General features: G+C 41.9%; 1 protein-coding gene across 1 annotated transcript in view; it reads left to right on the forward strand.

Annotated features, from left to right (window-relative positions):
* The window catches only part of SH3RF3 (SH3 domain containing ring finger 3), a 304,360-nt gene that overhangs the window by 92,043 nt on the left and 187,722 nt on the right, over positions 1–24,595 (forward strand). The gene's annotated exons all lie outside the window — the stretch shown is intronic.

Consider the following 24,595-nt stretch of genomic DNA (forward strand, 5'->3'; position numbering starts at 1 on the left):
GCAGGAGCAGGGAGGTCATTCTGCCCCTGTACACTGCACTGGTTAGGCCACACCTTGAGTACTGTGTCCAGTTCTGGGCCCCTCAGTTTAGGAAGGAGGTTGACTTGCTGGAGCGTGTCCAGAGAAGGGCAACAAAGTTGGTGAGGGGCTTGGAGCACAAGCCCTATGAGGAGAGATTGAGGGAGCTGGGGTTGCTTAGCCTGGAGAAGAGGAGACTCAGGGGTGACCTTATTGCTCTCTACAACTACCTGAAGGGGGGTTGTAGTGAGGCGGAGGTTGGTCTCTTCTCCCAGGCAACCAGTACCAGAACAAGAGGGCACAGTCTCAGGCTGCACCAGGGGAGGTTTAGGCTGGAGGTCAGGAGGAAGTTTTACACAGAGAGAGTGATTGCCCACTGGAATGGGCTGCCTGAGGAGGTGGTAGGGTCGCCGTCGCTGGGGGTGTTCAGGGCGAGGCTTGACAGGATGCTTGGTTGCATGGTTTAGTTGATTGGGTGGTGTTGGATGATAGGTTGGACATGATGATATCGAAGGTCTCTTCCAACCTGGTTTATTCTATTCTATTCTATTATGTGATCTCTAACAGTAAGGTAGGCTTCGATATTCTTGAAACTCTATATTTGGAAAGGCAAGCATGGATATGAAGAGTTAGGTTTTGAGAAGGATTTATTCATAAGCCAAGGTGTGTTCTTGGACTGCGACTCTCTGTGCTTGCAGGAGAGCCATCTTCATTCGTATAAGTACTTTCAAATGTGCAGGTTTGCAGGTCTGCTCATATTTGCATGTTCAGCCAGGCAAGCCAGTGCTTGTGGCAATAACATGAGGATGCTCAACTCTGAGGACCAAAATTGCTGAGCTAACTAGGCTATTTCTTTAACTTTTTTTCTCTGGTCAAAATGATTTCTAATCTAAGGACGCATGTGGTTGACAGTTGGGCATCATTTTACAGTCTTCACAGTATCACAGTATAACTAAGGTTGGAAGAGACCCCAAGGATCATCAAGTCCAACCTGTTCCAAAAAGACCTCACAACTAGACCGTGGCACCAAGTGCCACGTCCAATCTCCCCTTGAACACCTCCAGGGACGGTGACTCCACCACCTCCCTGGGCAGCCCATTCCAATGACGAACGACTCGCTCAGTGAAGAACTTTCTCCTCACCTCGAGTCTAAACCTCCCCTGGCACAGCTTGAGACTGTGTCCCCTTGTTCTGGTGCTGGTTGCCTGGGAGAAGAGACCAACCCCTTCCTGTCTACAACCCCCTTTCAGGTAGTTGTAGAGGGCAATGAGGTCACCCCTGATCCTTCTCTTCCCCAGGCTAAACAATCCCAGCTCCCTCAGCCTCTCCTCACAGGGCTTGTGCTCAAGGCCTCTCACCAGCCTTGTTGCCCTTCTCTGGACACGTTCAAGTGTCTCGATGTCCTTCCTAAACTGAGGGGCCCAGAACTGGACACAGGACTCAAGGTGTGGCCTAACCAATGCAGAGTCCAGGGGCACGATGACCTCCCTGCTCCTGCTGGCCACACTATTCCTAATACAGGCCAGGATGCCATTGGCCCTCTTGGCCACCTGGGCACACTGCTGGCTCATGTTTAGGCGGGTGTCAATCAGCACCCCCAGGTCCCTCTCTGTTTGGCAGCTCTCCAGCCACTCTGACCCCAGTCTTGTGTTGCAAGTTGAATGTGTGCACTGCATGAAAAAGGCTTTCTTTCAAAGCAATTTTTGTAAAACCATTGTGATTTTAGCCAAAGCATTTATGTGGAAGGCATCTGCCTTCAAAAGAAAATACAGGTAAAAATAAAAAAAAAAGAGCCTGACTCTCTGAAGCCATCCCATAGTGCTGCAGAGCAGCAGCAGTTTGGGTGCTACACATCCCCAACTCCTTGGTGAGCTGCATTGTCAGCAAGGCTGTGTTTTCTGAAAGGTGTGAGAGCTCTTGGCCATGATGTGCTACTTTTAACAATAGGCTAAGCTTCAGTATCATGTGATAGCAATGGCATGGGTTGTGTTTCGGAGCTCTGAATACACACTGTTTAGTTAGCTTACAAGTTTTAAAGATTTTAATCATCTAAGATGTACATTCTAATAGCACAGCTCTCTAACAAGACTTGGCCACAGTCTGCCCTGGGACTTAATGCCAGCATAACTTTGTTGAGCTGAGCCACGATAAGCTATGATTTGTGGCTGGCAGGGCTTTGCCAGCCAGAGCTATTGACATGGGCATGGCTATGCTGCCAAACCTGATGTTGGAGGAAGCTTGCCAGGCGTAAGGGCACTTTGACCCCGGTCCCAACCATGTCTTGGGGTGAAGCTCATTAGTTTGGTTGAGCAACACCTCTCTACCCAGCTTTCCACCCACTGTTGTGTAGAGCATGATCTGCAGTATTTAATCTATCACGTCAAATCACGGGCTGTGGTTGCCTCCGTCATACTCCCTTCCAAGGCAGCTGTACAAGACATCACTGATTAGTGCAAGACCCACAGATATCTGAGATGGAGGCAAGAACCTTAAAAATAACAAGTCAGTTACTGTAATTTGTAGTCTGATCATGCCTTTTCTGCTCAGCAGTATCCCTGACAGGTCCCATACACTATGTACAGCTGGCCGTGTTGGTCCTGTGCCAAGTGAGAATTTCTTGGTGTGAAAAGAATCCTCAGTTGTCTGTTTTGAATGCTTTCTGGGCTTCCAGAATAGTACAAATCATGTTTAACTGGGCTATAGAGCTAGCACTGAATACCCTGAAGCAAACCCATAAATCAGGAAGTGAAATCTGGGTGTGATTGCCCACAAAATGGAGGCTGTTATATTCCCCAGATTACTCTTTTATTGAGCCATATTGCAGTGATGATTATTTCTGAATAGGGGGTGCTAACATGTGTCTTTTTTCCTCGGGCACCTAATGGTCATGCTTCTCTATCTAATTCCCTCAGTGGAAGAGCAGAAGCAGATAAGATTCTCTTCTGCTGCATCCCTGTAAATAAAGGCAAACTTCATTTACTAGAGCAGAATTAATCCACTCTGTACTTGTGCCAGTTCAACCCTGGTCATTGTCAGGCCTCTTATTTGTAATAAAGGCTGCTATATAATAATGTATGGGAAAGTAGAACAGAGGAACACAGATGCTTAATAGTAGTGATTTTTGTCTGATGGACAAAACCTCAGGCTTTGTTCCTATCTTTCTAAAACATTCCCAGCACCTACGCTGGGGGATAAGAAGGAAAACTGGTTTGCAGGCCCAGTTTTTCAATGGCAGAAGTCCTGAGGCACTTCAACACTGGATTTTTCTCTTCCATTATATTCTGGTAACATTTCAGAGTAAAGGTGTTTATTTGATAAATAGTTAAAGCTGTGCTGCCAACTACAGGGTTTGTGGCTTGGCAAGTCCTGTCCTGGCTGGCAGCTGCCCTAATGAAACTAATTGGAGGTTCATCTGCAACATGGAGAGTCCTGTGATTGGAGAGGTTTTGCCTTTGAATATTAACTTAAAAGTGACAAAGTACAGCAGGCTGGATTTAGATGGCTCTTAGGCTTGATTAAGTGCTTTTTGTTTGACTGCATTATGTGATCACTGCTGTCTTGTCCTTACTATGTGATCCAGTATATGCCACCCTGGCACTGGAAGAAGACCATCTCTATGAAAGGATGTGCCATCAGCCAGCCTTGTCAGCGTGGCCCCTCTATTGCAGGCTATATCACACAGGATTCTGTGGCACACCTGCTGATGGGCTGTAAGTCAAAACAGCAGCAAGCCCAGACATCCCAGAATTTAAATATTTTGGATACAAAATCAAAGGGCAGCTACTGGTTGCTTGATGTGTGAAAGGCAAATGTCAGCCTAGCTGCACTACACCTAGATGCACACTACTTTATAAGCACTTCACAAAGTGCTTCATGATCTGTTGGAGCACCTGGACTCATGCTACCTGAGTGCTTTCTGGGGTGTTCTGTAATCCATATGACCAGCTCACCAAAATGGCTTAAATGTTGCATGTCCTGTCATTGCTGCTCTACAAATGAGCAGGGGGAAAGCAGAATGTTTTACTCCCAGCTCCCCTAGGTTGCATCAAACTTTTTTAGGATTCTCTTGCAGCCAGACTGGCATATTCTGCTCTTGAATGAAATAGAGAGATAAATACTGGGAGGCCCAGCTGTCTGCTCTGCCCACATCCTGAACAGCCAGTGCAATCTTTGATTTTCCCCAGTTTGAAGACCTGTAGCTGAAATAGTGATGTAAGTCACTGAAAGATCTTACTGCAAATAGAGAGGGAGCTTCACAGAAATGAAGCTAAGCAAGCAGTCATGGAGAAAGGCAACAGTTCCTGGGCCTACCTATTGAAAGGTGGAAAAAACATTCCACAGTCTGATAAAAGTCTGACTTTTCACCCTCTATTTAAGGTCTTCACTCCTTACTCTGTCTCTGCAGAGCTCCTTCCTTGGCTTCCCAGACTGTGCAATGCTAGATATTAAAATCACTTTGGGATGTGCGGTGTGGATTCCTGAAGGTCTCCATGAGCATTGGTTTGTGTGACAGGATATAACATGCTGGCCCACAATAACCATTGCTAGCTAATACATTCAGGTCAATCCTGAGGCCTACCTCATGCAATAGCATAGTTAAAGGAGACAACATACTTGGTTGGTCTGGGAAAATGGTTAAGGGGATCAAAAGACTGTATGATTATTGTGTTCAAGGGGTCTGTGTTGATATGGACTCTCCCACCCACTCCCCACGATCAGTATGCTGTTCCTCTTCAGGTATCTTTTGATATGTCCTGCTGCAGCCCTCCCACATCTTCTGATTGTGTATTATATTCTCCTGGACGGGACCATGAGCCTTGGTCTCCCAGGCTCCTATGTGGGTCCTGTCTCCATGTCACAATGCTGGACATGGGTTGGCACAACCAGTATAATTTTTCATAGAAAATGGAATGGTTTGGACTCAACTACTTTGGAAAATTACCTGCAAGAGATTATTTTTAGGCTTTTAGTTGCCTGGGTTGAACTGGGAAGAGCAAGGAGCTATGCCTGGATGTTCCTGTTCTGAATTAACACCCCATGTACCGAGCTAGTGTGGAAAACACTGAACCTCTTGGATTTGCTGTAGGACAGGATTGAACAAAAGGTAGATGCTGCTTGTTTTCAGAAAGAGAGTTTTTGTAACAGTACTACTCTGATCTTACTGCAGGCAAGAGCAGAAATATTTGTTCCAGACTTGGCTACAGCATTTTTACACGAATTCTGTCTCAATAAAATTTGTCTAAACAAAATTTGTCTAAACATAATCCCTCCTTTGTTGTCCTGACTTTATCTATGCATGCAGCTTCAGTGGTGTGACTTTTATCTTGGCTATGACAGCAAAAATGTTACCTGTGTAAATGTAACTTGGACAGGGAAATGTTTGAAATGTGTTGATACAACAGGGAGTTAGCTGAGACACCTGCAGCATTTTCCCCCCTTGTGTCTTGCGTGTGCACTGCACATTATGGATGGTGAAAATGAACAAAATAAGAAAGTATCCAAAGGTATCAAGCAATGGGTGACAATGTACATGAGCTGCAACATTTCTCACAGCAATCTCATGACATGGATTTCCTTTCTGCCGTCTTTTCTGTCAATACATTTTCTGTGCTGAGTGGATAATGTTTCCAGCTGGTGACAGGAGGGCATTTTTTCTTCACAAACGAATATTTAGTTTCAGGCCACCTTATGTTTTTACAAGATACAGTTTTTCTTTTTTGAAGTCTATTTGAGAGTGAAATTGAATAAGGGTGTTTTAATAGTACATGAAGTATGTGGGTGGCTTTGCTTGCTGTGCTTTAGGAGATGCTGTACCTTCAATTTAACAGACAATGCTGCGCTTCAGTAGACCATTATATTACTTCACTATTCTTAACATAGCAGTTACATTGAAATTGTATTGCTACATTGTACAAGTATGGTTAATTAAACCCAGATATCAGCCCAAGTTCATACAATAGCTGTGTGTCTGTAAAGAAGCAGCAGTGATTTTGGAAATAAATACATATTCTAGAAAAGAAGAAGGAGGGGGAGTTGGGACAGTTAGAATCAGAGCACCAATGGCAGAAGAGCGATTGGATGGTGACTGACGGTACTGTGGCCTGACCTGTGCTCTGCCCCTGCAGATGTGCTGAGTATATTAGGGGATACATTATTTTTTTGTGGCATTATTACAGGAGAATGCATATCTTACCACATGGAACTAAAAAGGGATAGTACATGTGAAGCATAACTGACAGTTTTTAGATAGATGTTCAACAAAGGTTTACTTAATGTCTCTGAAGTGCTAGGCATAATAAGGTTGTGGGTGTAACATGTCTCAGGTGAAAAAATAGGTATATTCTCTGCATTGTCCTTCTTTCCTGCTCCAACTGGCTTTTAATGCACTGTTGAAAACAATGAAGTACAAATAGTTGTGCTTAAAAGAAAAGTCGATAGTCATACTGCAAGTGTGTGGGACTACAAAAATTGCATCGTTGGTTGTATCCCAGGGAGGCAAGAGAAACCACAACAATAGCACCTCTTGCTGTTGAGCAGGGCATTATTGAATGTATGAAGGGCAAAGCAAAATTGAAATTGTCTCTGGATGTTTGCAGAAAGTCAGGGTCCTACTATGTCGCTTCACGTGGAGTTACCTGCTGTTATCACTGCACTGTTAACATCTGAGCCTTTTTTTTCCCTCTCATTTAAACCTAGTATCTGAGCTTCAGGGAATAGTTGGTACTTTAAAGTGGTAGTTAAACCCCCCTCTTTTCTTTGTACTCTTTTTTTGGTGCCTGTTGACCATAAACCCACAAGAGAGAGTTCACTTTGTCACTAGTCTGTCCTTTAACACCCTGTTCATAGCATGACTTGTTTGTATTGGAAACCAATCCAAAGAAATCCCAAAGGCACATATGATGTTGAGAAAAGAAGAAAGGGAAAAACAAACAAACAAACAGCATTAGTATACTGAACTGCCTGATGAAAGGACTAACACTGGCTGAATTACAAAACCAAGTGAATGTATCTGTCATACCTGCAGTTAGCATTAAAGTGCATTTATTCATGGCAGGTACCGCCAAATTAAACCTGGCTGTAGGTTGGTTGTAGGTTGGTGAGCTTTCATTTACTGCAAAAGGCTTGTCATTGTTTATATAAGTATGGCATTAATCCTTGAATTTATGTCTTTGGAGTATTAGTGTAGCACAAGATGAGCTAAAACACTGAAGACATGAGTTTAAGAATGAACATGTTGTAGCATAAACTGTGTGGTTTGCTCTAGAGTGAGTGCTTGACGCTGGATGGGATCAGCTGTGGATCTACAAGTAGGAGGTGGCTGTGAAAATGGGAGCTCTCATGTCTAGCTTGGCCTTTGCTGCAGGCCAGGCTGCTCCTTATCCTCTGTGGAGCTGCAGGGTCCCCCTATCCCAGCAGTCTGGGTTTCAGTGTCTCTTGGTAGGTCATGTTGTATGGGTATGACAAAAAACAACAAACAAACCAACCCACCCACCCACCCCACCCCCCAAAAAAACAACACCCAACACAAAAAAGAAAAAGAAAAACCACACCAAAAAAACCCCACCAACAAACCCAAACCAAAAAACACACAGGAAACTTCTTTTTAGGAAAGGAGACTAATCTGGGTTGTGGTTGCCTCAAAGGCAGATTCACAAGACAGGCAATTTTTGATGTTTGCAAGAAATTGGCAATTAAGGAGCAGCTTCATCTGAATGTCCAAAATCTATGCAAGACATGGCTAAGCATACTGGGGAGACTCTTATGGGGTAATTTAACCTGTTGTCAGAAATACTGCTGCCTTCAGGTGACTGGTGTTTGTTTAGTCTTTAATTACCTTCCAAAGGAGGACTCATTAGCATAATTTTTCTCAACAGCTTTTTTTCTTGTGGTTAAAATGTGACTATGGGGCAACCTTTTTTGTTCTGTCTTGTTGATGAAGTGCTCCCCTCCAAATGGTTGGTGACATTAACATTCAAATGAATGCATTTTATTTCAAATAATCAAAACTATTTTTATTAGGCAGAGTTTCAGAAATTCATTATCAGCTTTGCTTGTGAAAAAGGCCTCTAGATTAATCAAGAAATTTCACACACACATGCAGCACTCATCAATACTTAAAATAAGGTTCTTCCACAATAACTTTACCAGCTTTTATTAAACATGTACCAGCTCCTGGGTTATTCAATACATGTCTGTATTTTCCTAAGCAGTACAATTTAAACTGAAGTTTTGTGATAAATCCTTTCTGCTTTTCTTAATTCCACCAAGAGTGTGATAACCTCAGATGGAAATATCCTGAATTCTGGGTTAAGTGCCTTATAGATAGAGCCTATAGTAACATGTCTCACACTCAGATCTCAACTTATCTGTCAGGGACATTGTTCAAGTTCAGAACTGAATTTAATTTTCATTGATAGGAGCACTTCCTGAAAATTAGTTTTGCCATTGTTTATATTGGAGTAACACTTGTTATAATCTCAACTTTTTTTTTTGTTTTTCCCAGGATCAAAAAAATTCAAGAGTATAGTTGGAGTACATTTCTTTATATACCTGTCCAGTGTGCTTTCTTTCTGACTAGGCTATACAGATTGGTGAGTTACTTGAAATAAAGCAGTCAGCAGTTCTGCCTTGCTCCCCACTAGTCCTGAAGTTGTTTTCATTCCCTCTGTGAAAATGGCTATGTCAGCGGAGAGTACAAAAGGAATCAAATTATACTTCATCTTATTACAAAACCACCTGGAAGTCAGTGGAAACATCCCACTCCTCTTTGCCTTCTAGGTCTTTGATCCACTTGAAAAGCCTCATCTGCTGTCAGGAGGGCTTACCTCCATGCTAACTCAGCACTACAAGAAAGCATATTTTAACTGAAGGCTAGTCTTGAAGATGCGCAACTGAGTTTCTCCCTCATGTTTCATCTTCTTCCCAATGCTTGATTTGATTCTTCTAGGCACAACCCTGATATTACCAACTCCAAGTATTGAGAATCCAGGAAGTAGCCTTGTTTTCCTTTCCTCCTGTCTAGGAAAACTTGAAGGATTAATCACAAGGGCCAGCAAGCAACTAGTGTTTTAGGGAAAAGCTAAGACTTTAATGTTTCTTCCATCACTGAATCTCAAAAGGCTTTGCTACTGAGAGGATTGGAACCACTGCTATCTCTAACAGGCCATGTTGCCTGTGGGACTCAGGGATTTGGGCTTATTAACAGCCCATCCCTGGCAGCCCATTAACTTCACTGCCAGAGTAGCTGTAAACACCACATGACCCAGTTCTTTCCCTTTCTGTTTAGCCTTGCTGGGATGCCTGCCTCCTAGGGCAACTGTGAAAGGGGAGAATGCAACACAGTGAGGGAAGGTTTATGGACTTACTCACTGGCCTTCAGGATCCAAGTTGCTGTGAGGACTTTTTTTGCTCAAGTTCGCAGAGGCACATGCATGCACACATGCACATTACATCTGCTGTGCTGTGACCGCACAGCCCTCTTTCAGAGCTCTTGCTCTTGTCTCTTTAATATTTTATAGCCATTTGGCAGTCAGCAGAGAGGAGCAGAGCTTCTCGTTATGTAACTCCTATTAGAAGTTAGGGTTTGATAAAGCGTTAAGTCACATTTCTCATTATGAGACATAAAACGCGTTTCTCATTTCTTCGCATCCAAATGCTAGCCTTTGATGTCTGTAGTCGGCCCTCACTCAAGCTAAAATCTCTTGTGGCCTGTACTTCGTAGCTGTGTAAAATAACTGTGTTCTTCACCCTGCCAGTTAAGGAGATGCCAAATGATGTCAAGTTGAGGTTGGAAGTACTTCTATGCTGTTTGACCAAACAGCTGTGCTCTGGAAACTTATTATTGCCTTTTCAGGAGCTCCAAACCCAGTTGCAATGAGATTACTCTGTTCTCATTTCTTCTCCTGCCTTCTTCATAAATTTATACCTCCCTGCTTGCTTACTGCAATGGAACAGAGGGATTAAATGGAGTTCATCTCTTTTTGCCTTAATGCTTTAGTGCATTTCAAAATAAAAAAAAACAAACCACAAGCTTGTGATAAATTGCACCCTGAAGAAAGCAGATGCTTAGAAAGTTTTGAGTTTTAGGAAAAAAAAAATTAAAATATCCAAAGCAGCAGGCAAACAGAAACTAATTTGGAAGCTTATAATTCCCTCCACTTCTGCAAGGCTGAGATTCCCTCACAGACCCGTCCTTCTCCTTCACCTATGTTCTTAGCGGGAATCTGACAACTATTATGTTGTCTGTTACTACAGCACTGTATTCAGTACTTCAAGCTTTACAGGGTGGTAGAGATGGCTTCTGTGACCTTCAGTCTTGGGTGTCCTTCTTTCTTTATCTTTAGAAATATTTCTCCAACTACATACTTTATTTTAGCTTATTTCATGTGGTGTTGAAGTCAGTCCTGTGATTTAATATATTTTTAAGTTGGTAGATTGAACCACAGGTGATAAAGCTCCACTTTATCCTGTAAACCAAACAGCCTCCATTAATCCCCTGGGCTTATCATGAGGCTCCAGACTTTTTTCTTCCTGCCTCCTAAAAGTGACCTTTGTGTTTGAGAGAAGTAGCTAATCAATAGTGGGAAATGTCTTATTGTCCTCTTGCTGGGTACAGCCTGCACACACCTAGGGAAGCAGGAGCTTCTGGGAGGGAAGAAGGAGCTTCTGGGAATGAGAGAGCAGCTTGGTCTCCCTCTTTGCACGATGCTTAGTGGTTTCAGTGATGTGACACCCTGTCCTGAGTGATCTAAACCAAGATCATCTATTCATTTCCTATAGGCCACTGAGCACCATTATGTATGCTAATGGCTTTTAGTCATCACTGATGTGGACTGAAGTTGAACCCTTTATGGGCTTTGTGTCTGGGGATAATGGATAAGCATGGCAACCAGTTTCCAGCTTACCCAATTTAGAGATTTTTGCTATATCAGCATGTGATTGCTTCTTACAAACCTGCTTGGGTGAGATTCTGTATACCAAAACTCATTTTCATTTACATCTTTGTGAAGAGCCATGAAAAGATACCATTTTGAATAACTATTACCAATATTGCAAAGGATGCACATTAGAGAAGTTTATTTCCTTGTTTGGACTTGGGGGTGGATGCAATTTTGCAAAACAGAAAGGCAATATTATTTTAAGATGCAACTGTATTAGGTATCAGATGTGCTTAATTTTTGGTTCTATTAAGCATGAACTAACCAAAACTCAGATTTATTTGTTCATAAGGAGAACACTTTTACTCTTTCTGTTTTGAAGTACCACTTTAAAACATTTTAAAGGGTCTGATTTTTTTAGAGATTTCTTATTACTTAACCTTTGAATACCTGCATTGAAAGCTTTATTTTTTAAGCATATTCAGGTATGTGTCAAAACTGGTTTTAAAAAGCCTCAGTTTTAAGCTGTCTTTTCAGAGAGCAGGAGTTAATTTATCCCTCCCCCTCTTCTTGGCAAATCAAAATATGGGAGATAATTAATGTCTAGTCTCTACAGCTAAGAATTTTTCATGACAGAAGGCTCTTTCTTCTTTTTTCCCCCCCCCCCCCCCCCTAAGAATATCACAATTCCATGCTTCCTGCATATAGAAGAGGTGATTTTATATGTCTTACACACAGGTCTTTGTGGAAGCAGGGTCATACAAAAGTGTGTTATGATATGGGCTTTGATGCCACCAGGAATAAAAACCATTTGACTTGCCATAGGATGTAGCTGAAGCTGTGTATTTAGCAACTTTAGAAGTGGGATTGGAAGTTTGGGAGAGGTTGCAGGATCAATCTTTTTTTTCTTCTTATGTGCCAGAACAGAAGATCTACAGTTCCTGTTGAACTATAAGTATTCTGATGCCTCAAGGAATGTAATACCAAAGTAGCTATTGCAAGAACAGAAATTGGTTGGTTTTTTTTTCCAAATGGTAGTAATATATCTTGTGTGTTTTGCTGAATATACCAGTACAAGGCATAAAAAAGTCCCCCCAAAATGACCTACAGAATCCTATGCAGTATCTGATACTTTAGGTCGAATCTGCTTTGTCTGTTCAGGAAAATCTAAGGTGAAGGGTGGAAGTGGCCTGTGGATGCATGTTCTGCGCTGCTCTCATGAGAACAGGCAAGTCACCAAACCAGGCACAGAAGCTCCTCTCTCCAGAAGTTTTAGGACTAAAAGATTTTAATACAGAAGAATGCATATTTTAAGGGTGGTATTGAGTGTACAAATTGACAAGTGTATGCAACTGCTGAATACACATTCAAGTCATTAGAGCTGCCAAACAGAGAGGGACCTGGGGGTGCTGATTGACACCCGCCTAAACATGAGCCAGCAGTGTGCCCAGGTGGCCAAGAGGGCCAATGGCATCCTGGCCTGTATTAGGAATAGTGTGGCCAGCAGGAGCAGGGAGGTCATTGTGCCCCTGTACTCTGCATTGGTTAGGCCACACCTTGAGTACTGTGTCCAGTTCTGGGCCCCTCAGTTTAAGAAGGACATCGAGACACTTGAACGTGTCCAGAGAAGGACAACAAGGCTGGGGAGAGGCCTTGAGCACAGCCCTGTGAGGAGAGGCTGAGGGAGCTGGGATTGTTTAGCCTGGGGAAGAGAAGGCTCAGGGGTGACCTCATTGCCCTCTACAACTACCTGAAAGGGGGTTGTAGCCAGGAAGGGGTTGGTCTCTTCTCCCAGGCAACCAGCACCAGAACAAGGGGACACAGTCTCAAGCTGTGCCAGGGGAGGTTTAGACTCCAGGTGAGGAGAAAGTTCTTCACTGAGCGAGTCGTTCGTCATTGGAATGTGCTGCCCAGGGAGGTGTTGGAGTCACCGTCCCTGGAGGTGTTCAAGGGGATATTGGACGTGGCACTTGGTGCCATGGTCTAGTCGTGAGGTCTGTTGGGACAGGTTGGACTTGATGATCCTTGGGGTCTCTTCCAACCTTAGTTACTGTGATACTGTGATGCTGTGAAGTCAAGTGGGCAATAACACAAAAATCACAGTGACTGCAGTAGCACTGTTTTCATCGTTTTGTGATGTTTGGACTTAGCAGCCTGGAAGGAAACCCCATCTGGGGTCTCCCCCACCTCTAAACAAGCAAAATGGAATATAAACGTTCATAGGATATAACAAGCAGTGGGTTGTGTGGAAAAAATATATAAATGTCAACATGTCAGAAGACTGAAATTCTGGAAAAAAGAAGAAAAACACAGATGTGGCAATAACTCTTAGTGAAAAACAAGTGAGTGCTGATACGTAAATACTGTGACAAGATTACTGTGGTTAGGTCTGTGTAGTTCTGAATGAAGAAGTAAGAAAGGAGAAGTTTGTAGCAAAGTATTACTGGTTTGTTGCTTTGGGGTTTTGGGTTTTTTTTTAAGAGGAACTGAAATTTATGTCTATTCCTTTCAGTTTTAACTGAAAGTCTAATAAAAGATGCTATCTCTCCATACAAACCTTGTCTTTTCATGGAAAGATTTACATGCCTCTGTGACATGAAATCCATTAAGCAGATCTAATTAGACATCCATGCCAGAATGTCGCCTGAATTAATGAAATACATTCCAGTCAAAAGGAAATCTCAGAGGAGCACCTGAATGGGAACAATGCCTGATAGCTTATCTTTGGTTTCCTCCTTTCCCTCTGATAATGAAAACGTTCAGGCAGCTAGAATTAATAGCGTTGTGAATGGCAAATGACGAGTCCCAGAGTGCTGGAAGTAAAAAGCAAGTTGGACGTGTGGCCCTTTGACAGAGTAACCAAAGGAGTCAAACTGAGCACCTCAGCCAAAATGACTGAAGCCTAATGCTTCCTGGTACATAAATACCACCCATCCTTCTGATTTGGATGTAACTTTCTTTGTATTTTTTTTCCCTGCTGCCCCCCCCCAACCCCCCCAGTATTTTAGTATGCAAGGTAATAACATATCAAGCATAACTAATGTGGCAATTTAATCAGGAGTTGCATTACATCTCATTTAAGGCTGAGTTTTTTCTCCATCTTTGAGACACATACAAATAGATGGGTAGGTAGATAGCTTTTTATAGACTTCATCCTCCTATGCCATATAGAAAATGAACCTCGAAGCAGACAATAGAACCAGACACCGCTTCTCTTGAAATCACAAAAGGAGAGACAAAAAGGAGAAAAGCACATGGCACTGCAGAGAGGAAAATAGACCCAAAGTCCCTCCAGAAACAGAATGATGACGAAGATGCATGAAACAACCTTCTCTCCCTTTCATGCACACATGAGCCCTGCCACATTAGGGTCTCTGTGTCTGGGGATGGTCCCAGCCCTTGTGCTTGCCACCTCATCCTGAACACAAACCTTTGTCTCCCTGTCTTCAGTGTGTCCCCCTGTGGGGATGAGAATTGATTCACCTTGTTTACATTTGCAGTGGAGTAGACAAGCTGGAGCTTGGTGTGGATGTGCAAGATCTGGGGAACCTGAAGGAGTCAGCGCCACAGAGAGTAACAGCCTCTGTAGAGACATGGATGGTTTACAAGTTTGTTCTCCAGGTTATGAGTGCCCACAGCTTTGTGTCTCCCTGCTCAGTTGGTCAGGCTTCTGGCTATGGCCAGTGACGTGCTGTGTAGGATTGTGAACTTTTATCTGAGGTCTCCTATTTTGAGTTTTAACTTTCCTGCCCTTGGTGAGTGCAGAGTTCCTGCCAGATTCTGTAAAAACACAGAACACAATTTCTCTTGCTTTGATTATTTTTTAGTTCCTGGGGCGGGGGGGGGGGGGAAGAAAAAAAAAGAAAAGCAGGGGGGAAAAAAAAGCTGTCTCTGCTCTAGCATTGGCAAATAAGCTGCATATTTTAATGGCATTATTCCTTTGTAATATTTATCCTAGATAAGGCCTAGTTACTAATTATTTCAGCCCCAGTCTTTCCTTCCTCATTCCTGTTAAAACATACCCCCTAAACTAGCTTTACACAGCACAGAGAAAAGAAGCAGTGTCAGGCCTTCTAGCTCTTCCATTGCTCTTGACTGACAGCTTAAATTAAAATCCTGTATTTTGCTGACTTTCATTAAAAAGCAGGAATAATTAGTGTCTGGGTAGAAGAGAGGAGTAAAAAATATCAACCTCTAAACATGAACTTTCCGATGCTTTGAGCAAGAAGTTGTGACACTCATGGTGTAAATAGCATCACTCCTTGAAATCTGTAGCTGACACAGCAGAGGTTACAGCACAAACGAAACTATGCCCTAGCATGCCAGCTGCCCTGTCATTCCCAGTTTGCACTGCTGCTGGCAACCAGGGTAAGATTCCTTTTGGATAAGCAAAATAGCTAAGCCTAGGGAATGTTAATCTTTAGGGACTCATGCCATTTAATTTTATTATGGGAGGGATGAGAAAGGGGTGAAGAAGACCATACTCTGCAGTTTTCCACATAACTCTACGCATGTGTGTGTGCCCACGTACATCTGTGTGCATTCCTGTTCTGTGCAGTTCTCCACCACATATGGTACTGGCTTTCCCTGACCCTCAGAAGCCTTCAGAAGCTGCAGGAACTGTCCCTAGCCCAGGTATTTCTTTGAAAAAAATATTTTTCTGCCTAAAATATTCCAAAGGAGCAAAACTGCTTCGTGCGATGAAAAATAATCCATAAAACAAAATGCCTAGCATGCACTCTTGGTTGCACTGTGAAAGGCTGCATACCCATTTGTGTTGCTAAACCAGGATATTAATTTAGGCTTGGCACTCAATGAATCAAGGAAATTTATAAACAATTGCCTCGGAGATAAGTCACAGAAAATCTTACATCTGCTTCTTTGTTTGTGCTTCTGGAGTGCAGTCGTTTTCGGAAAGACTGAAACTAGCTTTATGTGGAGATATTTCCTCTCTCTTCGCATGATTTTGTGCCAGGCAGTTGCTGGGTTGCTTCAGAGCAGCACATGCAGGAATTAGGACTCACATACCCTCCTGTTGTCTAAGGGATGTCTAGCCCCTATGATTCACAGTCAGAGCCTTGCCTGAGTTACTGTGAACTGTGAGTCTGGTTATAAAGGGAAGCTCAGTCTCAACATTAGAGAATGCTTTCAATTTCTCCACCAGGGACAGATAACAGATATTCTCCCAGCCCAGGTCTGGAGCACAGTAAATGCACCTACTGCAAATTTTCAGTGTCAAATAAATATGTTTTTCAGATCTAACTGGGAGGTGTGCAGGCTAACAGGCATGGGCTGGCCTCGTATCTCACTGAAGAAATGGGAGTGAAGCTGAAGCAAAACCCTGTCAGAAGAGTGGAGAATGGGCTGTAAATGCACCAAATTCTTTGTTCTCCCCCTGGGTGTATTTTGACTTCTTGGTAGAAAGGCTCTTGTGGGACCCAAGCAGCAGCCTGAGAGCTGGGAGGGACCTGCTGATAAGAAGATTTTCTAAACCTGCCTTTTGGAGAGGTGGGAAGGACACCAGTAAAATCACCAGAATAATAGAGCCACCAGAAACTGCTCATGTTTCTTCAGCCCTGTCTACTTCCAGATGTTTCTTTCCTTTCTGATTTCAGTTGTTTTTTTTCATAGTTCTCAGTGTTTCTAGAGGTTATCCTTTCTTCATAAGCCATCAGTTCAGTTGAGACACTAAACGAATTGCAGATCTGATGTCAAAATGCTAACAGATTTAAGGTATTGGGAGGCAAGACACAGGAAAGAACTCATTTGTTCAGACATTCCGAGGAAATATTTATACATTTCTTCATCCAGCTTTTCTGGATGCATTGAGACTTGTATGGATACCTAAGAATAGGCTGGAGAGGAAGGAGCAATCTGCTTTGAAATTGTACAAGTTAAGTAAAGTAGGCTGCATTATGTCCAGGAAAATGGACCTGGATTATGAGGACTGGGGGTGGGGGGGGAGGGCTTTCCTGACAGGCTAAGCTTACCCTAAAGTGAACCAAACATCAGATTCAGGAAATGGAAAGCTAAATACTTTGGAAATAGTCTTCATCACAGTTCTCTTAGGAAATGCTAGCTAGTTTGCCTAATCAAAAAATATTTGCTCTGCTGAAAAGGTGTGATGAGAAAGAGAAATGTTTAACTGAAAACTGGAAATCAACATTCTTTTTTTTTTCCCCATAAGAAGCTGATATTTTAATGAGGGTAAATCTAATTGCATGAACTGTATTCCATAAAAATAATTTGAAATAAGGTGTTTAAGCTTTTGATTTGATTGATGCAATTACATTTAATTAATGAAGTTAGGCCTGATTTGCACAGATGGAAGCGAGAGAATAACCACTCACATTCTGTCTTAAAGATACGCCACTGGAGCTGGGAAGGATGCATGAGTGACTGTTACACTGATCAATATACAAATGGGAGTAAACATCAAGCACTGTCACACAAAAAAGGCAAAAATGCAAACCTAATCAACTTTTGTGCAAGAGTTGTTTGTGCACATTCTCAATTGGGAATAAGAATGTGTGGGTCTGAGAAAAGCTCAGTGAATTTATACTAAGCCCAGGACACAGCTTATGTACTATTTGTGAAGAGTCTGAGAATCAGGTGTCATAGAAAAATGAACTGTATCTCACACATATTTAGCTCCCATCCACACCTGTGGCATCCAGTTATTGCTCACTGGTTTGAGCTGTGATCTTGCTAGTCAGGTGCACCTTGCTCAGAGGTCTCAGGGAGAGAGAGGGACCCACTGGCAAGGTGTGGGCTGTCCTGGCACACCTCAGCTCCTTTTGGCTCATGTGATAGCCCTAATACTCATTACATGGTTCTACGTATTGGATACATAAAGACACACCATCACAAAAAAACTTGATGCCATGAATGAAGGAGAGGCTGAGGGAGCTGGGGTTGCTTAGCCTGGAGGAGACTCAGGGGTGACCTTATTACTCTCTACAACTACCTGAAGGGAGGTTGTAGACAGATGGATGTTAGTCTCTTCTCCCAGGTGGCCAGTACCAGAACAAGAGGACACAGTCTCAGGCTGTGCCAGGGGAGGTTCAGGCTGGATGTTAGGAAAAAGTTCTATACAGAAAGAGTGATTGCCCACTGGAATGGGCTGCCTGGGGAGGTGGTGGAGTCGCCATCCCTGGAGGTTTTCAGGAGAAGACTTGATGGGGTGCTTGGTGCTGTGGGTTAGTTGTTTAGGTGGTGTTGGATGATAGGTTGGACACGATGATCTTGAAGGTCTCTTCCAACCTGGTTTATTCTATGTATTCTATGTATTCTACATTAGGTTAAGGAATGGATTTATCTAGTTAATTGTGTCTATCTATTAATATTAATATTTTATCAGGGGAGCAGTTTATTTTGGTTTAGCTGGATCCCAGAAAAAAAAAACCCTAAACACCACCACAAAGCCATCACTCTCCCTGGTGGTACTGCACCAAAATAAAGTGCTTCAAAATCAAATTAAATTTGTCCTAAAACCAATTTGGAATAAATATGCTTAAATCAATGTAAGTATTGATGAAGCATTATTCTTTTACAGTTCACAGAATTTGGGCCCATTTCTCATTAATTCCGGTTTGGCTTTCCATCGCCTTTCTAATTAGGAAAGGGTGCAAAACAGGCAGATCCTACTTCTGCTTCTAACAGGCACAGGGCGACTTCTTGTGCAACTTGTGCTGAGGTACTTTAAATTCATCCTGCTGAATGCAAGCTTAGGATGAAGACTTAATGTGATTTTGACTATTGCTGGAATGCATTTTTGGCATGGATTATGGTAGCTATTTTAGCAGTGCGGAGGGACATAAAATGATAGTTTAGGGCAGAAAAATAATGAGGTTATAATACACTGTTGAAATTGCTGGGGAAATAGAAGTAGGCAGTGTGACTGTTTAGACTGAAATCTGGCCAGACAATCAAAAGTTGAGTGGCATCTCTTTTGAGCAGACAGTGGCTGACACTTGGGTTTGTTCTCCAGGCAGAGCTGCATGGTGACCTGAGGAGCAGGCTGTGGTGCCAGTTCTGGGATCGCCAGCAATGCTTTGGGCAGCACCTTTGGTTTCATTTCAACTTTTCCTGTTCAAGCACCGCACTGCCTCAATATGCTTATGTTCTCAGATGTGATACAGTCATGGTCCAATGTAGTATGGCTTCAGGCAATGAAAGCTGTAACTGCTTTGCCTGTGAAGTGGAAAGTATGTATGATGCACATGGTATCAGTGACTAGTGTTTTATTCATTAAAGGCATTCTAGTTTTGTACCATTATGTCCGCAGCAGACCAGGCAGAACATATGTTTTGAATTGCAATCCAGAGGTTTAGTATGCATTTCAGAAGGTCTGATGTCATCTTCAACTGTGCAGGACATTAAAATATCTTACAATTGATGCACTGTATGAATAGCCATGTGTATGAAAATAATTCATACTCTAGTTTAGGGGCACTCATACTTTACTCAGACTCTAAGTAAGGCTAGAATACAGTACACACCAAGTGTCAGAGGTCATGAACTGGCAATGATTTTCCTTGTCAGGTTGCTGATGCTGGAAAAACTCCATGACGTTACCCATTCCCTTCACAATTAGTTCTGCTGTCAATGGCACTACTTGAGCAGGCAGTGGTAAGCACATCTTTATAAAATCAGTCTCACATATATGAAAAAACCCTCATCGCCATGGGTCTCACTTTCCTAGCCTTTCTGCAAGCCTGAGTTTGCAGTGTAAGCAGATAAAACAGAAAGAAGGCTGAAAACAAAACAGAATACAAATGAAACAGCCTTCCTTCCCCAAAATCCTGTTTTCTCTCTCTTTCTACTGCTAGCATTTCTATTTTGCATATGAAGACTGTAAAAGTAAACAAAATGAACTGTGCTTTACCTTCATGATTTCCTTTTGCGTTCCACCTGAAACACAGTCTGGGTTTTTTTTATATAACCCTTGTGATTTTTTCCCCAAGCCTTGCTTGCCAGTATTTGTATAGCATGTTGCTAGGCATACATGCAATTGTGTTTTATATGACTCTTGAATAGTTGAGTATTAAAGAATGTTTACTCTTTAGGTAAGTGCTGTGAATATTATCATGATCAAATAGTAATGCCTGATTCAGATCAGTCTTTTATGCTCCACCCATAAAGCTGATCCCATGAGTAGACCAGCTCATTTTATTGGGATGAGTCCTGGTAGAAGAACTGTGGTTTGAGTGCAATTGTCTGATTCAGAGGTTTCAAATCACCTTGTCCCACAAATTGCCTTGTCACACCCTTGCTGAGTCCCGATGAGTACTTGTCCAGTGTGAACTCACGGCATGTTAGCTCTGTGCATACAGGGAGGAAATGTCTGTGGGCTACTTTTCCAGGTGCTGTTGTTTTCAGTCTGGGGAGAAAAGGGCTTGAAGTGGGAACTTTGCATATTCACATGGTTCCCTTTTTTGTGTTCACCAAACATGTTCTTTACAATCCACCAATGCAACCAATCTTTAATGTTGTTCACAACACCTGGGTGTTTGAAGCAAACCTTTTCCAAACAGATCAGAAGTGTAAAAAGAAATAGTAATAATTGCATCTATTTACTTTTAGGATGTCTTTAAGGTAGAGTGCCTGAGGTAGTAGATCAGGTTGTGGGAGGTCTCTATCATTGTTTTTAATTAATGTTACTATGCTTGGTTAAAGCTGCTGAGCACTGTGTTCCACTAAACTGAAACAAACAAACAAACAAAACCAAAACAAAACCACAACAAAACTATCCTTAAAAAATTTATGCATTTCCAAACAGAAATTAGCACAAATTTTAAACTACATTTATGAAAATCTATGTTACATTTAAATGGTATAACTTGAGCTTCTAACCAAAGTCTGATGATAGCTTTACAGATGAGGGACTGGCCTGCCTCTGTACTTGTATTTAGGAACACTCTTGTTTACAACTTCCCTTTTCTTGCCTGCCAGTGCTCTTCTGGCAGCTTATTGATGCTAGTGGCTTTTTCTCTCCCCACCCACTTATTCTAGTCCTCATCCTATATCTCACTGGCTAAACAATGTCTGTTGGACATCATCTTTACAGTCCCTCCTTAGAGTATAGAGTGATTTATGCAAAGAACTTCTGCCAAACTGCTGCTTTCACAGCACCATTAGTGAGGGCCTCTGCTTTCAGCTGTTAACATGTGACCTCAGCACATCAAAATGACCTTTTCAGACGTTGGAAAACTCAACAAGATATGAAAAGAAATCAAAGTACAATCCCAGGAGTGTGTCATAACAGCACTTAACAAGTGGCCTTATTGCAGAACTCCTCAGGAAAAGCACATTAAGACTGGAACACCACATGTCTTCAACATTTTATATTCTTAGGCTACCTTAGTCCCAGGATGTTATGAACTTGCCAAATCACTGGTTGTTTCTGAACAGGATCACAAGAGCTGCCTGTTAGAAAAAGAGCAACTCAAATAGTTCCTTGGGAGGAAGCTGACCAGTCTATTTTGGGGAACAAATCTAAAGGAGGTGAGCATCAACTGAGTGTGTTCTCTGGTATTTCCTAGCTGATGGCCTTTGTGAGGCACTAGCCCACCTAATGCATGTTGTACAGGCCCCCTTCATGCAGCAAGGGGGAAAGGAATAAGCACTTTCCAGAGGGATTTCAGGCTCTGTTCAAGAGAAACTTGATTCATCACTCTTCATTGCCTAAATATGGAGACAAGGGTGGCACTGCTTCTAATCTGGGGGCCTGGAGGGATAACTCCAAGTCCATATATATATATATAACTGTACCCAGCCCCCTCATGGCTGTTCCTGTTGTGACTGCTGAAGTTATATGAATCCAGACGTCTATTAGAATGACTTATCTGTGTTAATCTGTATAAATCTTCAGGTAATAAATAACCTAATTGAAGTGTCATTTCTTCTCCAGCAATTCTAAATGAACTAGTTGTGGACTCCCAGGGTGATACAGTTTATAAAATGAGAATCATTAAATACTACCTAAAATGGGATGTGGCAGTGGTTGTGCTAAGGAGAGCTCGCCTGAGCAAAGCAGGAGCTGAAAGCTGCTTTCTGGACAAAGAGGCAGGAAAACCTGTCCAGTGTTTTGCCAAAGCAGTTGTATTTGTGCCTTTCTCCTATTCTTTGATCAGTTGTCTCTATGGGACAAGCCTCCCTGTTCTCCATGCAAACAGCAAGGTGAGGTTCTTGTGAACTTTTTGAAAACATCTGTATATTTGTGCAGCAAGGGATCCATGGCTTTTCAGTCAGACTCAGAGTTTGGAGCTACTTTAGACTGTTTTTTATTGATAAGAGGTGAGATTTACAGTACATGAATACAAGCTGATCTTCATAGCAAAAGAGAACATACATGATCATAGAATCATAGAATGGTCTGGGTTTGAAGGGGTCCAGATTTGTTCAACCCCTTTGATCTTGCATCCTGCCGCTGTGCATCATTTGAGAGAAACACACTTGGACATCCAGATGCTGTTGAGATCCAAAGGGGAGGAATGTGTGGAAATGAAAAAGGGGAAAATAGAAATTAATGTGATCAGGTGATGGGAGCAAACCAGAAGATGTGCAACCTAGCTAGAAACATTAGGCCTTTTTCAGATACCTGCTGAAAAAAGCTATGGGACAAGCTTCCCTTTGTGGAGCAGAGAAGAGCACCAGTGGAGAGATACTTGAAGGGTTACATCTTATGAAGTGAGAATCAATCTGCTGCTACAAGGTTCATCAGTCGTCCTAAAATTCAACTATCACCAGCAATGCTATGTTTAGGCAAATGAATAGAGAATTCAGTAAAAAATCTGTCAGCTGTCTCCCTAGCATAAAACCATGAAATGAAACTGTGAGGCTGGCAAGTTTCCACCAGTGGTTATCAACAATAGAGGAAATTATTTGGGCACATGTAGAATTATGCAGATTGTAGAAGTCTTCAAGCAAGGATGTGGAGAAAAGCCAGAATGATTTTCTTAGATATCATTTAAAGTGAATGAATGGAAAAACATGGAGGATATGAGACCTGGGGTTTGGATAGTTGGCTATGTTTCTGGGTCGAAACTGGAAGTTTAGATTTTATCAAAAATTATGTATCATTTTCCTCTCAGATCACAGAGTCTTGTACATACAAAGTGGGAGAAATAGGAGTTAGTTTTCCATCTTGGAAACTAGATAACCCATCAAGGGAGAGATAAAACTAAACCCAAAAGACAGAACAGTAAAGAGTTTAAACTTAGATTTTTTTTATTATTTTTTTTTCCAAACAAATTGAGTGAATGTGGTATAGAATGTCAGATTAAGTGATAATCTTAGTGCTTGGAAACTGTGCTAATAGTTCAGACAAGCCATAGAAAGGCAACATTATCTCCAAAGAAAAGATGCAATTATGGTACAAATGCCATTTCTGAAAGCTAATAGGTTGGTTTCTATTCCACTGAAGTATTAAGATCACTGATTTTTATCTTGCTTATGAAAGACAGGGCAAACTGTGTGGGAAGGGAGTGAGGAGGGTACACAGTCTGCATAAAGCCAGTGCTGCAATTTGTATGGATAACTTGAAACTCTGGGATCTTGAAAGCATGTGGATGAGTATTAATCAGAGCCTTGATAATAGAGGGTGGTGGTCCTCAGATTGCTCACCATGTCCAACTAGAAAGCAAAACATGTTAGGTGCTATTTACATTTCTGTCTGTAATGTGTGGAAGGAAGAATGACAGTGATGTAGGTTGCCTCATGAAGACCATGATAAGGTTATTAAAGTTTGAATAAAAGATGAATGAACATGTATTTCCTCAGGAAGTAACTGCATTCTAAATTTTTCTTATAATAGATAAAGATGTTCTACCCCAATGGCTGATGAGGGAACCTGTGATCATGATATTCAATGCAGTCATACGGGTGTGTGGCAAAACAGAACAAGTAATATGTATGCTTCATACTTCAGAAGAGACAGTACACAAAGCTAAGAAAAGACTAGTAGTAAAATTAACTGTGAGAAATCTTTTGCTATAAAAATACAAAGAATAGTTTTAAAATGAGATTTTATTGGATGACTAGATATAGATCATCTTATTGAGCACTATCAGCTGAAAGCCCATCCTGTTTCAGGGTTATGAGGAAGGCAGTAATTAGACATAAAGAAGCAGTATTATAGCAAAATGAAAAAAATAATTAGGAGGTGGTAATCAATATGAGTTAGATGTTACAAAGTGTAGGAAATTGATGAGGGAAGCTAAAGACATCAGGGAAAAATCAATGGTTAGCAGAGCTGGGGACAGTGAAGATTTAATATGTTAGAAAGAAAAGATATCCTAGCAACTGTATAAAGTATTTCTTGATGGACATAGCAAAATTGTTAATGATGCAGAAAAGCAAAATCATCATTTCTGGTGGGTTTTTGTTTGTTTGTTTGTTTTCCTGGGGGGGGGTGGAGGGGGAGATTATGTATATTAATCAGGTGATGATGGTAAAGTACTTTCCAGCTCAGTGATGACAAAAGAGCATTATGAGTCTACTAGGTTAGGGCAGTTAGAGAGGAATGTGACATGCTAAAGTGGCCCATTCATTAGGAGGCATTCCTGAAGCCTCCTAATACAAGGAAGTTATGTAAATGAAAGCAGCAGATGATTCATCTTTGTATGTGGTTAGAGCTCTGGGATAGGACAATATTTTAGAGCATCCAGGAGGTCATGGTTACTAGATTACAAGACAGT

The sequence above is a fragment of the Dryobates pubescens genome, chromosome 7, assembly GCF_014839835.1.
Source record: "Dryobates pubescens isolate bDryPub1 chromosome 7, bDryPub1.pri, whole genome shotgun sequence".
NCBI lineage: Eukaryota > Metazoa > Chordata > Aves > Piciformes > Picidae > Dryobates > Dryobates pubescens.